We start from the raw sequence: 16,154 nt of genomic DNA, 5'->3' as shown, positions 1-16,154 counted from the left end.
TTTTGTGGTCACTGGATCCTCAGTTAAGTCAATCAAAATTACAAGACCTTTATTGCACATCTGTAGAGTACTGGCTTTTAAACTGCACGATTAACATCCTAACTGGAGTAGTTTCTCTGTGGAAATAAATTAATTCAGATCAATTTGGGGGAAATTATAGTAGAGCTGCACTTTACGGATGACTAGGAGCTTGTTTGATTAATGCACAGGTTTAAACAGAAAAGCCACTCTGTTTCTGACCTGGGTGCTAGTTGGGTGGTAGGCAAATCAGAATTTGGGCCATGTTGTCAATCCATGGGGGGAGGGATAGCTCAATGGTTTGAGCATTGGCCTACTAAACCCATGGTTGTGAGTTCAGTCCTTGAGGGGGCCACTTAGGGATCTGGGGCAAAATCAGTACTTGGTCCTGCTAGTGAAGTGACCTTTCAGAGTCCCTTCCAGTTCTATGAGATAGGTATATCTCCATATATAAATAGAAGTGCCATTCTTGGGGAGGGATAGCTCAGTGGTTTGAGCATTGGCCTGTTAAACCCAGGGTTGTGAGCTCAATCCTCGAGGGGCCCATTTAAGGAACTGGGGTAAAAATCTGTCTGGGGATTGGTCCTGCTTTGAACAGGGGGTTGGACTAGATGACCTTCTGAGGTCCCTTCCAACCCTGATATTCTATGAACTGCAAACATCCTTCATGGCACAGGCTGTGTGCGCTGTGGTGGCAGGATTCTCAGCCTCCATTGGGAGCAGCAGGATGTGTCCGACACTGCTGACAAAGAACCCAGGGGTAGCAGGGTTGTGTTTCAGAAAAAGGCATATCCAGTTCTCCTCATATAGTAAGACGAGTCAGCTCTCTGCATGGCCTTTCATTGTGGGGAATAATTGGGAAAATATAAGAGCCCATCTGTCCTAATGAAAAACAAAACAGCGTGTGTTATTCCTGCCACTTCTTGTCTAGTGATGCCAATCAGGGCCCTGACTGCCAGCCAAGTCAGCAGAATTGAAACTTTTAAACTGGGCAGAGCTTATGGTGAGACTTCAGTAGGTCAGGCGCCAAGTCCTCAGATACTGTGGTGCTCAAATGACTTAGAAAAGCCTATAAGTAAAGACATTATCCATGGATTCACAGAATGGCCCACAGTGAAACAAAACGGATCAGTCCTCGAGGGAACCAAGCAGTCGTGTAACATTGTAGTTACCTGGGTTATACTTCCCAGATTGCACTTGTCTGCCTTTAAGGCAGCCTGTCACACAATTACATAGTATGGTTTATTTATTACAAGACCCAAGGTCACCCATCCTCACTTCTGGTGTCGGGTTACAGCTCGTAGGCGGGCTTCTCTTCATGGAAAATTTTCACCCCAACATAGCAGATTACCTTTTAGGCTGAGAAAGTGACTCTTTTTGTCTGTTGATGCAAATGCTTCTTTGGGAACACTTGGATTCTGGTATTTCCTATCTCTTCTAGTGAGGGAAAACCTCCTCTTGGGAACATGCCCTTTCATGTGCTGAGCCAGGCAGTCAGTGTGCTGTGTAATTTATCTGCAGTACATGAAATATAGCTGCTGAGTCAGGAAAGAACTGTGACTCAGAAACTCCAGGAGCATCAGCAGGTCAAGAGGTATACTCCCAAGGTCAGGAAAAATCCTCTATAAGAGGAAAAAACTGAAAGTATAGTGCAGTGTGCATTATATAGACAGGTTTCAGAGTAGCAGCTGTGTTAGTCTGTATCCACAAAAAGAACAGGAGTACTTGTGGCACCTTAGAGACTAACAAATTTATTAGAGCATAAGCTTTCGTGGACTACAGCCCACTTCTTCGGATGCATATAGAGTGGAATAAATATTGAGGAGATATATATACACACATACAGAGAGCATGAACAGGTGGGAGTTGTCTTACCAACTCTGAGAGGCCAATTAAGTAAGAGAAAAAAAACTTTTGAAGTGATAATCAAGATAGCCCAGTACAGACAGTTTGATATCTCCCCTTGTAAGTATTCTCACACTTCTTATCAAACTGTCTGTACTGGGCTATCTTGATTATCACTTCAAAAGTTTTTTTTCTCTTACTTAATTGGCCTCTGAGAGTTGGTAAGACAACTCCCACCTATTTATGCTCTCTGTTTGTGTGTATATATATCTCAATATTTATTCCACTCTATATGCATCCGAAGAAGTGGGCTGTAGTCCACGAAAGCTTATGCTCTAATAAATTTGTTAGTCTCTTAGATGCCACAAGTACTCCTGTTCTTTTATTATATAGACAGGGCACCCCACTCCCTACTCAAAATTGAAATATAATCTCCAGCTCCTGCACCAGGCTGCACTGGTTGGTTGATCAAGAGGCAATAGACACATTTAGTGATAAACTTCTGGCACTGATTTTTCACAAGTACTGAGCATACACTGCGCCACTTGAGATCAGAGGGTGCTGAAGCTGCTTAGCACATCTGAAAATCAGACCCACAGTGCTTAATTGTAGAGTTGGTTGAGAAATGTTTTTTTTCCCCATGGAAAACTTCAATTTTGGCAGAAATTCAAATTCCAAAATATTTGCTTTGGAAATACTGGTGAGGTGACTCATGGATATTGTAGTTTGTGTGTTTCCAGCTCTCATTCTCTTTTATAGACTAGGCTCCCTTGTTGGACTACATCTCCCATGATGCACTGTGGTCTCCCCAGTTGGAGAAAGGGAAGCAGTGTATCATGGGAGTCCCTGGTCATGGTGCATTATGGGAAATATAGTTTGGCCAGGTCTACAGACCTCTATTGGTATAACTACATTGCTCAGCGGTGTGAAAGATTCACATCCCTGAGCGATGTAGTTATGCTGACCTAGCCTCTTGGGTAGACAGCGCTATGTCAAGGGGAGAGTTTCTCACCAGTTGCACCAGTGCAGCTGCACCACTGTAGCACTGTACATGAAGACAAGCCCTGAGTACCTTTCCCAGACCTGTGGAAGAGCTCTGCCTATCTCAAAAGCTTGTCTCACCAACAGAAGTTGGTCCAATGAAAGGTATGACATCATCCACCTTGTCTCTCCAAAATAGTTGTTGAACATAAAGACAGAGGTAAATACAGTTAACATTTTAAACCCATCTCAGTGGATGGTCTCAATAACACATCGTGCCAAGTTCAGTGGAATCGCTCATATGTGTAGAGGAACTCCTGTGCATAAATGTTTGTAGGATTGGGGACTAAGGGACCATTTTCACCCTGAAAGTGATACGTTTTTATTTTATTGATCGTAAGGTATCACACTGACTTCCTTTAGATTTTAAATCTCTTTTGATTCTTGTTAAAAAAAAAAAATCAAAGAAGTCTACCATACCTATTTCTGACTGTGAACCTCAGACCATTTAGTTTGGTTCTGATCAAAATCTTCAAAGTGAGTCCAAACAAAAACCAAGATGGAAATCTGATCAGAATAGTCTTTTTTTTGTGTGTGTGGGGCGGGAGGAGGGCAAGGGGAAAGGGTGGATACACTTCTGTTTCTTCTAGATTGTAAACTCTCCAGGGCAGGGGACTGTCTTATACTGTGACAGATGCATTATCTGCTCTTAACAAATAATTAATAATAATAAACAGTAATCCAAAACAACAACAAACTTAATTAAAAAATCAATTAAAGCTGCTGGGTGACAGCAACATACTAACCTATTGCATCACTTACAAACCCCATGGGACACTAAGTCTGACACAGCTCACCCAACAGGATACAAAGTATTCTAGCCAAGTATCAATTAATGCATATGTAAGTATAATAATGTAATGCAGCCCAACAGTCCTGTAACCCATCGCAGCACAACCGCCACAATAACTGGGATCCAACATGAATACTATTCTTTCACCAGTAATCTCAAAATAGAAACGCACCACAAAACCTTTTGGGGAATAGAAAACCACATAGAAAGTGTACATGTTCCAGTTAATGACACATGGCCCCAGATTCTCTGTTGAACTCCACGCCCTTTGCACTTCTCAGCTGGCACAGATGGAGCCCCTGTCAGTTTTAAATGGTCAGTGAGAATTCCCCTCCTGGAAGTCCCGCTACTGCTGTAACGCTCCTGAGGTAGCTGCCCCACACTGTCCAGCAAGGGGTGGGGAAGGATGTGTCAGAGATGCTTCATAATGCTATGCTGGTCCTCTGCTGGCTGCTCTAACAGATGCCGGCACTGGTGGCATAAAATCAGAGCACTGGCAATTAGCTCTGACACTTCCCCAGCAGCAAATTGTTGGCCCACAATTGAGAATCCAGCCCATGCTGTGTAATAACGAAGGGCCTTCTCCACCCCTGCATTTCTCTAATGTCATACTGGTATTATTCCATTTCAGTTGCACCAAAATAAACTGGAGTAATTTAGTGGCGAATCAAATGCAAAGTATCTTGTTTGGGGGGGGGGGGGGGAGTTTTGGATTATTTTTTGTAATCTATTGTTTGCTAAAATCAGACAATGAATTTGGCACTGTACCTTTCCTGGAGAGTTAACAATCTTGGATCCCAAACCTGCAAAGACTTTCTCATGCTTCATGTTAAACATGTGACAGTAATCTCATCAAAACCACTGACTTTGATGAGACGACTCGTATGCTTAATATTAAGCATGTGCACATAAGCCTTGGCAGGATCAGGGCCAGGGCCGGCTCTAGGTTTTTTGCCGCCCCAAGCAAAATAAATAAATAAAATTAAATTAAAAAAAACCTCCGAGAGCACAACTATCGAAGCAAAAAAAAACAAAACAAAAAACCTCCCAGAATGCCGCCCCTAGAATTGTGCTGCCCCAAGCACATGCTTGGTTTGCTGGTGCCTAGAGCCGGTCCTGATCAGGGCCTAACAGCCACATAGAGGATCAGATTCTGATGTACTACTCAATGGGTGCAAGTGTCTTACTCTGCAAGTAGCTCCATTGATTTGTGGAATCCGGTATGAATCCCCAGGAGTAAGGGGTTCAGAATCTGGCCCACAGAGAAGATATTGAGATTGTAGGTAGATATTATATGTAGATACTGACATTTACGTTGTGGGCCTCATGGAAGAAATGGGTCTTCTGAGTGAGAAAATGGTGAGGAGAAACTATAATATCCACAGCACCAGGGACCTTCTAAACATTACAGTAGCCCTTCACCATGCTGGGAGGCACCTGTATGTTCCCAAACCTGCTCAGCTTGTCTCCTTTCCTCCTTGCATCATGTTTCTTAAGTTTGTAGTGTGGAGACTGAAAAATACCTGAAATGAAGGGCCTGACCCAAAGTCCTTTAGTCAGGTCTCAGATCTTTTAAAGCTCTAATCCTTAAAGGCTTTGGCAGATGATTGGAGTTTAGAAAACATCAAGTAGGCACATTTCATTCCAGGCAGTTCCTCTCTAAACAGAGATTATTTTCTCAAACCCATGTAGATCTCTGCCAAGAAAGGCGACAGTTTTATGGCACAGTCCTATCGTTGGAAAAACACAGGCTTTTAATTATTTTTATGAAGCAGGTTTATCTTGCTGTGCTTGACAGTAACTCCCTGTTGGCTTTTTTACTCAGTAATAATCCAAATCAACATGCTGCAGGGATTTCCCTTAAAATTCAAAGACTAAAGCCTGTAATTAAGGAATCTGGAATCTTATAAACCTCTGTGATATGATCAGACTGACGTTTTGTAACCCTGGTTTGAGGAACATTTCAGCTGTTTCTCTGAACAATGCTGATAGAAAACTTTCCCATATACCTACATGAGCCATGGAGTCTGAACAATCTAAAACTAGCTCACTCTCACATTGAGATCATTCTCAGCTGATCAGGGGCCCAGTCCTACGATCTTTGAGTACAAACTGCTTTGATACAGAGAGGGAAGGATGAAGGAAGAAGTTGAATACAAATACAGGGCTTGGTTCTGCACCACTGAAGTTGATGCAATTTTAAAATTGACAAGGAAATGCTTTGTCCGCGCAACTAGCCTGTGGAACTCATTGTCACAAGATCTCATTGCTCCCAAGAGCGTAACAGGATTCCAGAAAGGGCTGGATATTTTTATGGATAAAAAGAACATCCAGAGTTGGAATAGCAAGGCTGAAAAAGAGCATCTGGGAGGGATATAAATCAGTCAGTTTATGGGCACAAGCCAACCTCTCAGTTATGGAGCTTAGGAGAAAACTTTGTCTGAAGACAGATTATGCCATAACCACCTACTGGAAGGTTTCTTACACTTTCCTCTGAAGCAGCTGGTACAAGCTACTGGCAGAGACAGAATACTTGTCTAGATAGAGTCACTCAGATCTTGTACGGCAATTCCTATGCTCATATTGGAAGTCTTCCAACTGACTGAAATGTAAGCAGCACTGGACCCATAAGGACTCCAGGTGCACTTGGTGAAAGCACCAGCTGATTAGCTGGCAGCAGCTCAAATGGCGTAACAGGTTGTTTTCTTACAGGTGCAGCTTGGATTACAGCAGAGCACTCCCCCCTTGTGTGGTCATATCAGCTCCAATTACTGTGTCACCTGGTTGCCAATGAGGCCCTGAGTTTGAGTTCTCTGTGTGTGTATTATCTCTGCCATTGTCCTAGAGCTGCTTTGTTTAAAGAACCATTAACCTTTTATGGCCCTGAAGGATCTGAACCGTGGGATTTCTTTAGGCTTTTAAAAAGTTACTATTATTAGTCAATGAAAGTGGATGGCCAGCAATACTGTGACATAGAAGGCAGAGGAAGATTCACCAGGAGTAAAACATCAGAGAATATTTCTTGCCTTTGAAATGCTAACCGAATAGATTTATAGTTACACTGCAGGATTGGGCCCTTGATACTAACACTGCATAGATTTTAGCTTCCGAGGAGAAGGTGGCCTCATAATTGATTTCTGTACTCAACTATAATGCTTAGCTGCAAGGGGGTGCTGGGTTTTAGTCCCAAGACAACTGATCTATAAAACTAATTTTGAAGAGTGAAATAATCCTTCAGCACTTTCTAATGAACAACAGCATTGTATTCACATTGCTCTGTATGTATTGTTTTAACTGAGGACCTGGTGTGCCAGTTAACTTCTGCTAGAAGAGATTTGTTTTTTAAATTGAAATGTGGTGCGCTCATAAAAGGTGCTAGTTTTACAGCCCTGGAAACTGAGGAAGTTTTAAGTAGCGTTGTTATAGCTTTCAGAGTTGCAGCCGTGTTAGTCTGTATCCGCAGCTGTGTCAGTCCCAGAATATTAGAGAGACAAGCTGGGTGAGGTAATATCTTTTATTGGACCAACTCCTGCTGGTGAGAGAGACACACTTTTGAGCTTACACGAAGCTCTTCTTAAGCTTTCACGATGCAGTCGGTAGTGCAGCAGCAAACGGCTTTGTCTGCGACAGGAAACTGGAATGGTCAGTTTGTACTTGGAAACCGTAAAGTGGCCCAGGTTGCTGTGGTTCACAAACATAGTCTGAATTTCCAGTTTTGGAGTGAAACCCAGAAATAGGGGAATGTGGGCTGGTTTGGGATTTCTTTATGGTTCCACATAGCTCTTCTCAACCTTCCCCACATCCGCTGGGGTGGGAGATGAGGTGGAACAAAGGCCCTACAATGAACAAATAACAACAGGAGGTGATTTAAGATACATAGGATAAATAACATTTTCCATGACAGGTCAGCATTTTTTCTATTAACTTTTTATTAGACTTTAAAATAACACAGAAAAATAAACATAATAAATGGTATATAAACTTTTCATAATATATTAACCATGTGCTATCTAATCTTAGCTATACATTAAACATTTCAGTACATATATAATATGAATGGTTAAAATCATAGAAGTGTAGGACTGGAAGAGATCTCAAGAGTTCATCTAGTCCAGTCCCCTGCACTCATGGCAGGGCTAAGTATTATTTAGACCATCCTTGACAGGTATTTGTCTAGCCTGCTCTTAAAAATCTCGAATGATGGACATTCCACAACCTCCCTAAATTTATTCCACGACAGGAAGTTTTTCCTAATGTCCAACCTAGACATCCCTTGCTGCAATTTAAACCCATTGCTTCTTGTCCTATCCTCAGAGGTTAAGGAGAACAATTTTTCTCCATCCTCCATATAACAACCTTTTATGTACTTGAAAACTTTTATGATGTCCCCTCTCAGTCTTCTCTTCTCCAGACTAAACAAACCAATTTTTTTCAATCTTCCCTCAGAGATCATGTTTTCTAGACCTTTAATCATTTTTGTTGCTCTCCTCTGGACTTTCTCCAGTTTGCCCACATCTTTCCTGAAATGTGGCGCCCAGAACTGGACACGCTACTCCAGTTGAGGCCTAATCTGGGACAACCAGAACTGCATTCAGTATTCAATATGTGGCTGTCCCATGGATTATTATAGTGGCATCATGATACACTGTCTTATTATATATCCCTTTTCTAATTATCCCTAACATTGTGAGGTTTTTGACTGCCACTGCACATATAGCAGATGTTTGCGGAGAACTATTCACAATGCCTCTAAGGTCTTTTTCTTGAGTGGTAACAGTTGATTTAGTATGTATAGTTAGGCTTATGTTTTCCAACGTGCATTTATCAGCATTGAATTTCATCTGCCATTTTGTTGTTCAGCCACCCAGTTTGTGAGATCCCTTTGTACCTCTTCGCAGTTTGCTTTGGACTTAACTATTTTGAGTAATTTTGCATCATCTGAAAATTTTGCCACCTCAAGTAATTTTGTATCATCTGCAAATTTTACCATGGATGACAATGATAATGGTGGGAAAGAGACTTTTTTCAATGGAAGGCCACACGTTGACTTCAGTGGAATTCAGACCAGATCCCCAAATCTGAGTGTAGAAAAGTAAGACATTTGAAAAGTGCAGGAGGGGGACCTTAAAATCTCAGGTGCCTCCATGGAGGCCTTCTTGAGTGAAGAGGCTAGGGAGTGTCTGCACTAGAGATGGGACCAAGCCACAGGATAAGGAATGGGATCTGGATTTTGAACACCCCAGTGTTTGGATCTGTGGCTTTTTGGGGGAGGAGGCATTTAAAGATAGGGGCATCTGGCCAAATTGGATTGGGATGTGGGGTGGGAATTTAACACCTCCCGACCCAAAAGTGGGGGGTGCTCAGCTGTGGGGCTGGCTGAGAAGCCTGAGCCTCTTGCCTTACGCGGATCTCCCAGCGTAGCTCTGCCCACACCTGCGAGCCCTGGCATGGCAGTGGGAGGGGCCGGGCCGGGCCGGGCAGGGGGCGGAGCCGGAGCCGGGCGCAGCGGACCGGGCCGCGCTGTGCAGAGACGGGCTGCAGGTTGCTGAGACCTTCGCAGCGAGGAGTTGCTGCTGCCTGAGCTCCGGCGATCGCAGCTGAGCGGGGCTGACGCGCGTCCCAGTGCGGCGGGAGAGGGACGGGCCGCTGCCCCCCGCCACCGGGGCTTGGAGTCGCCTACAGAGGATCGGGCCCGAACTCCCCCCAACAAGTTTGCAAAGTGGAGCGGAGCCCGTGTGACCTTGCGCGGAGGGCAGCAGCAGCAGCAGCAGCAGCCTGAGCTGTGTGCGCGCGGGGAGGAGGCGCTGCTCCGAGTCCTGCGAGCTGGGTGAGGTGCTCGGCAAAGAGGATTTGCTTTGCTGTTTCTGTCCCGGCTTATGGGAGAGGAAATTCAGCCAGGTACGTGCAGCTGCTGCTGGGCGATCGGTCACCCCGCTCGCCTTCCTTGCCCCTGTGGTCTCCCTGCTTTTTTGTACTGTCTCCCCCAGGGCGCAGCCCACACCCAGCATCCCTCCTTTGCCCCCGGCCTCCTACTGCTCCTCTGCTTTCTCCTGTGGCCCCCTGGCCCCCTGCTCCATTATTTTCTCCTCCCTGGAGGAAACATCCTTTAGCTCTTTCTTTAAAATACTTGTGTATTTAAAAAAAAAATCTTCTGTGGGTTTTAACCTGGCCTGCCTTGTGTGTGGCTCATTCAGCTCCCCACATGCGACTGTTTGAGGTCTAAAGCCCCTTTCATCTCCTGGGCATTGACTGGTTGTTTTTAGATGGAAGTGCAGCCTGCTGTGAAATCAGATTATCTGGAGTTTCTGGTTTATTCTTCTTAAGGCAGGGGAGAGAGGGACACGGCTTGGGGGTGGGGTGGAGGTGGAGGAAATTCATTTATTCTTCTATAAGTACTAAAAAGTTCTCAGCCCAGCCTAGGAAGAGCTTTAAATACAACCAGTGTTGAAATTAAAGCCCAGGGTGGGAATTAAGACATCAACAACCACCCACGTTTAATGCAGTGGATTGTCTGTCTCAAGCAATTTGCATGTAGCATAATCAGCTGCAGCTCAGAGACATGCATGCTACACCTTGTGTTTGGCTCACATGTATTTAACCTTTTACATGCTGTCTAGCTAGCTGTGTGCCTCTCCCTCCCTCCCTCCGACGTCACTCAGGGTTGATGCGTGAATAGAAAATTGTACATTGGTAGACCTAACAAATTAATAATTCTATTGTTCGTGCCTGCTCTGTGCCCCAAGACAGCCCCCAATCTGTGCAATTGGCACTATCTCTGACATTCAGGCGATTTAGTGCCACCCTGGAATGGGTACAGGTGGCACCGATTGCTGCAGGTTTAGCTCTTGTTGCTCAGGTAATTGTATTTACCCTCTGTTGGGCAACAGGATTTTCAGTTGTCTCACAGCTAGCTGTTAAGTTAAAACCAATACCTTTTTATGATATAACTTCTGCATGGAGGGTTCAAGCACTTCTTCTGTGCCTTAACTGGACCTGTTGTGGTTTATGCTGCACAACGGATCTCTTTTCCTTCTACTGCTATTTCACTCCAATGCCAGACAGATTAGTAATAGCAGAAATATTGGGGAGAAGGTGAGACCAGTGCAGCCTGACTAATACAGGTACTGCAAAATCTGCAGTGGGAGGTGAAGCGGCTCCCTGAAGCTGTATCCATTTACCTTCTTTAATGACCTTTTCCATTAAGCCACACTACAGCATACCATTGTACCTGTTCTACAAGTCTGTCTTCCTTGTTGCTGCTATGGGGCTTGTCCGGATTCCCTTCTATCCCACTCCTTATTGTCCCAGGCAGTCCCCTGGGTTCTATTCCCAGTTCTGACACTGACTCGCTCTGTGACCGTGGGCAAATCCTTTGACATATGTTGACAAATACAAAGTAAAACACATTGGAAGGACTAATCTGAATTAATTCTGCCACCTTGTATTCCAAATTAATTGTAACCTCTCAGGAGATGAACCAGGATGGCATTGTGGACAGCTCAATGAAAACCTCTGTTTAGTGTGCAGTTGCAGTTTAAAAAAAAAAAATGGCAAACAATGTTAGACTGCACAAGGAATGGGATAGAAAATAAAATTGCAAATATTATTATTTTAGTATAGAAACCAATGGTACTCCTTGCCCTGTAAATGTGCAACAAAATATCCCTGATGACAAGAGCTTTGACTTTTAAGTCACTTATATGAACATATATGAATGATAACTTCCACAGTCCTACCTTCTTTGCCTCAGTCTTTCAGTCTGTCAAATGAGCATACTACTGAGCTATTTCCCAGGGTGCTAGTTAGGTTCTAATTAACATTTGTGAAGTGCTCTTGAGTTAACCAGATGAAAGGTGCTATAGAAATGTAAAAGCTTTATCATCCATCTGACTTCCCCCTGCACCCATGATCACACTGCCTGATCTTAGTCTGAACAATATCCTGCGTTTCAGTAGCTCTGTCCCAGTTTTGAAAAAGTTCATTTTTTGGTGTGGTTTATGATATAACGGACGGCGTTTTTTAAAGCCATCCCATTGCCAATTTAATGGATATAACTTATGCTTAAGATGAAGACCTGACATGTTAGGTGTCCAAAAGTGAGTATTAAAGTGGTTGGTCTGCTAGGCACTTATAAAAGCTTTTTGGGAGGAAGAATAGCCTTGTGGTTATAGCCCTAGATTGGCACTCAGCAGATCTGGGTTAATTGCTGGCTCTGCCACAGATGTCTTGTGTGACGTTGAGCAAGACGCTTAATCTTTCTGTGCCTCAGATCCACTGCATGTAAAATCAGAATAATAATCCTGCTTTTCACCATTCTTTTTGTCTGGATGATCTATTTAGATTGTAAGTTCTTTGGGGCAGGGATGGTCTTTTACTATATGTTTGTACAGCAGGTAGAAAAATGGGGTTGATTACCATTATAACACAAAAACCCTGATCCTGGAAACAGTTACATCTGTGTTTAACTGTACTACCTTGAATAGTTCTGTAAAGCTAAGCACTGAAGTGTTTGCAGGGTCCTAATAATAATCACTAATGTGTGTGGGTCCTAGTAGAAATACTTTTGCTTTATGAAATTAATATCTTTATATGTTTCCTTCAGTCTTTCATCTTAAATGAATAAACGAACTAAAACGGATCATAAATCTTTACTGGTAGAGAAGCAGGTGTGATATTCTGTGGTAGTGCCCAGCGGCAACAATGCAGATGTGCTAGATGCTGTACAAACATGCAGGAAAACACTGTCCTCTCCAAAAAGCTTGCATTGTAATTTAATTTAGGTGAGTTAGTTTGTGTGTCCCTGCTGCATCGCACTTCTCTGAAAATAAGAAACAGGTGGTACCCTCTGGGATTAGCCTTGGGCACTTAAGAAATAAATTGGGAGCAGTCAGTCCCTCCAGAGAAATGGTGAGTATTCATTTTATTTGAAAATTCAAGTGGGCAGATTATAAATGCACAAATGCCATTATTTTCTTCCTTTGAAGTGAAATAACCTCTTAGCAAGGCCAGCGTCACTGGTGTAAAAAAGAAAAGAAAAAACAAACGAACGATCCAAACCCTGAGAGCCCATGATTTGTTGGTCAGCTTCAGGCGCAGTAATGCAGCTCCCATAAAAATTGAAATCTTTTAATGACAGCTCAGGATAAAACGACTTGGTGAGCTGTGCAAACTGTCCTAGCCATGACCCTCCTGGCATCGGCAAGGTTCTAAGCCCATTTACCATCTGTACAGCAGTGGCAAAAGCTACTCTGTGCTTGTCCTTGTGCTGTTTAATGTTATGAGCCAGCTTAGGCTCTCCCTCCACCCCCACTGGTGCAGCTGGACTTGAATTGGAGCAGCAAAGGCATGTGGGATGATTAAAAAATCATTTTAGGTTTGTCTGCGTCATCTTGAGTGATGATATTCTATTATAAATGATAAATCCCTTAAACACCACACGTGAGTTCAAGCGGAAGCACTGTATTTTTGTCTGTCTTGGAGGCTTTCGCTGGAGCACCAGAGTGGAGTCAGTTGTGATGTAGGAGGGTTTCAGCTGGGTGCTGGAATGAGATCCGTACAGCATCTCCATCTCTACGGTAACAGATTAAAAATTCCCTGTTTGAACTGGATGCCAGGCTGGGTTGTTGTGGGGGCCACCCTGAGTTCAGCAGAGGGTGGGCTTGCTGGCTGGTGGAAGGCATGTTTGGCGGGGCAGGTGGATGGACTGAAGCTGGCATGGCCGGAGTAGCCCTAGAAAAAGGCTGGTGTCTTCTATATGGTCCTTTTCCTGCCTGTTTAAAGAAAGGTGTAAGCATTGAGGTTTCTCCAATTCTCTGAAGTACACATTGTCTAGGAGCAGCTCTTGGGACCAGAGAGAGTCTTGAGTAGGGGCGAAGTTTCATAGAAATTGGCCATTATCCATGTTTGCATCATTCCGATTCTTTCCTTCTGCAAAGTATGTTTACGCTCATCATGTTTTTTCATCCTTAGTCCCTAATGTGTTGCAGTAGGAATAAACTTGCCTTTTAATTTCCATTGCCTTGTGACTGTTGCTTATAGTTACAAAAAACCGCAGTAGGTTTGCGAGGGAGGGAGCTGCCCTTTGATATGATACTATTAAGAGACATAGAGGAGGCCACTTTAGCCTTGAGCACTTCATTGGAACAAAGTAAGTGTGTTTGGTAGCATAAACAAACTCTGTTATCACCTGCTAGAAGTAACCACCAGTTTCCTTGCTCTGGTCAGTTTGGCGAGCAGGAGGAGCTGGTTTTAACTCTGGTTCATTGTCCGTGCAATAGTGTTAGAGACAGGGCAGTTCTACGCTACAGAATTAAATCAGTATAACTACATCACTCGGGGGGTGAAAGATCCATACCCCGGAGTGACGAAGTTATACTGATCTAAGCGCTGGTATAGACAGCACTCTGTCGCCAGGAGAACTTCTCCTGCCGACAGAGTTACCACCTCACAGAGGTGGATTAACTATACTGACGGGAGAGCTCTCTCCTGTTGGCATAGAGCATCTTCATGAAAGCACCACCGTGGTGCAGCTGTGCTGATGAAATGTAGACCTGCCTAGAGCATCTGATCCTCAAAGGCACTGAGAACTCAGTTTCCTTTAACTGCCATTTGAATTTTGGGTGCTGGCGCTTCCGAGAATCAAGCTTATAGTGTGTTATTTGGGGGGGGGGGGAGATGATTGATAGTGTGTCGCAAAAGGGGGGGAAGGACTTCTCATAAATGAGTTTGCATGGATACAGTTGGTGAGGGAGAAGGATGTACTGAACGTTTTTGATGGGTTCATGGAAATGATCCAAAGAGGCATCTCTGACAAGATGTAACTTTCACCACTCCCTCTGATAACACAGCAGACTCCTAGGAAGAATGCTACAGGATTCTGTGATGCCAGTAAGCTCTGGATAAGAGAACTTTGGTGGTCCTAGTGTGGTCACCTCCGAAGAAAGTTGTTTGGCAGGCACTGTGCAGTCATAACTTGCAGTGGCTTGACAACTTGAGCTGTCAGCAGGGGAATACTGGGTTGTGCATACTTCCATTAACGTTTCTTCCTTGTTCCAGGAAAGTTCAAGTCCCTGTACTTAGAATCCTCAGTGGGTTACTGGGGATGTCCCCAAAGAAGGCTACACACAGTCACTTGTACAAGGAAAATGGGGGCTGGATGGAAATTGTGTGTCCATGTGTGTTGAAAGCTTTATTGGAAGGATATGGAGGATAGAAGGTTCTCTCTTAAACCCCTTGCCCTGGTTATGTAGCAGTGTTTCTCATCCCAGTAATGAAAAGGCATGACTCCCCAGAGGACAGAGGTGTGCAGGGCAGTTTTGTAAGACAGGGTGGGAGGCCTCAGATTTCGCTTATTTGAAGACCTTGTGCCTGCTGGAATTCCAGGAATCCTTCACTGTGCTTTGCTGTGCTGCTCTCTCTGTCACAGATATCATGGGCTCCTCTGGGATGTCTTTAGAATAACCCCTATCTTATCTCGGAGCACGATATCTTGTTGACCTTTCAGCTGCCTTTTTTTTTTTTTAAAGTGTAGGTTTTACTAAAATCTTTTTCCCTCCCTTATTAACAAATTTATGTGAAACTAGCCCTACTGACTAACTGGATGCCTTGAGCCCATGCTTAATGTGGCTGAGAGAATTCAGGCTTCCTTGCCAACTGTAAATACACTTCAGTCCTGCCCTATGCCTCCCTTGTAGGCCTCTGTGTGTTAACCAGTCTTGGGCTGCAGTCTGTGGTCCGGGGTTTCTTGAACAGAGCATGATTGGCGGTCTGAACTGTAATGTGTCTTGTGCATGGGGAAGAGGAGTGAGTGGTTGTTCAGAACGGACGCACAGTGTTCACGTATGTGCAGACTGAAGATTTAAATCCAGATCTCCAGGCAAATAGCCACCCACGGCTCCTCCTGACTCCTAAGAAATGTATCTGTTTCTAAATACCTGCAGATGGCTTGGGTAAAAAACTTACAATATGAAAAATCTACTGCAGAACTTAATGATTGTGTCCAAACCTTCTGGCAATTGGCTCTGGCTACCTGGCACAATGGATCCAGCACAGTATTTGACTGAATGATCTGAGGATGCAGTGTCCAGTGGTCTTTCGGTTATTATGCTGTTCTGCCTCCTTTTGGTTTAGCACAATGAACTTCAGAGTCTCCAATGTGACCTGCAAAGGCGTTAGATGACCACGTAGCGGATTGAATTCACTTTTTAGCGTTAAGTTCCATTTGTCTGCTGTTCTTGGTATTTTTATTCTGCATTATTGTTCTGATTTTCCCCCCCTTCTCTCTGGGCTTGTCTACACTAGGAAGTTTTGCAACATTAACTTATACCAGCATAGTTAGTGGAAATCCTTCCCTAGTATAGACGCAGTTCTACCAGTATAAAAGTATTTATTTATACAAGGATATCTTATACTGGTTCAGGAAGAAAAATAGGCTTTAATGATGTATAACATCTATTAT

General features: G+C 43.8%; 1 protein-coding gene across 9 annotated transcripts in view; it reads left to right on the top strand.

The window, feature by feature from the left end:
- Positions 1–16,154, top strand: part of RASSF7 (Ras association domain family member 7) — a 126,181-nt gene that overhangs the window by 41,896 nt on the left and 68,131 nt on the right. Inside the window, exon 1 of one of the 9 annotated variants that reach the window (XM_042862146.2) lies at positions 9,173–9,595. The exons of the other annotated variants lie outside the window; for them this stretch is intronic. The gene's annotated coding sequence lies outside the window, so the exon portion shown is untranslated. Of the gene's footprint in view, positions 1–9,172; positions 9,596–16,154 lie in introns of those variants that run through there. 9 annotated transcript variants of the gene reach the window in all.

Source organism: Chrysemys picta, chromosome 4 (assembly GCF_011386835.1).
Source record: "Chrysemys picta bellii isolate R12L10 chromosome 4, ASM1138683v2, whole genome shotgun sequence".
Lineage (NCBI taxonomy): Eukaryota > Metazoa > Chordata > Testudines > Emydidae > Chrysemys > Chrysemys picta.
This window is presented reverse-complemented; position numbering and strand designations above follow the sequence as displayed.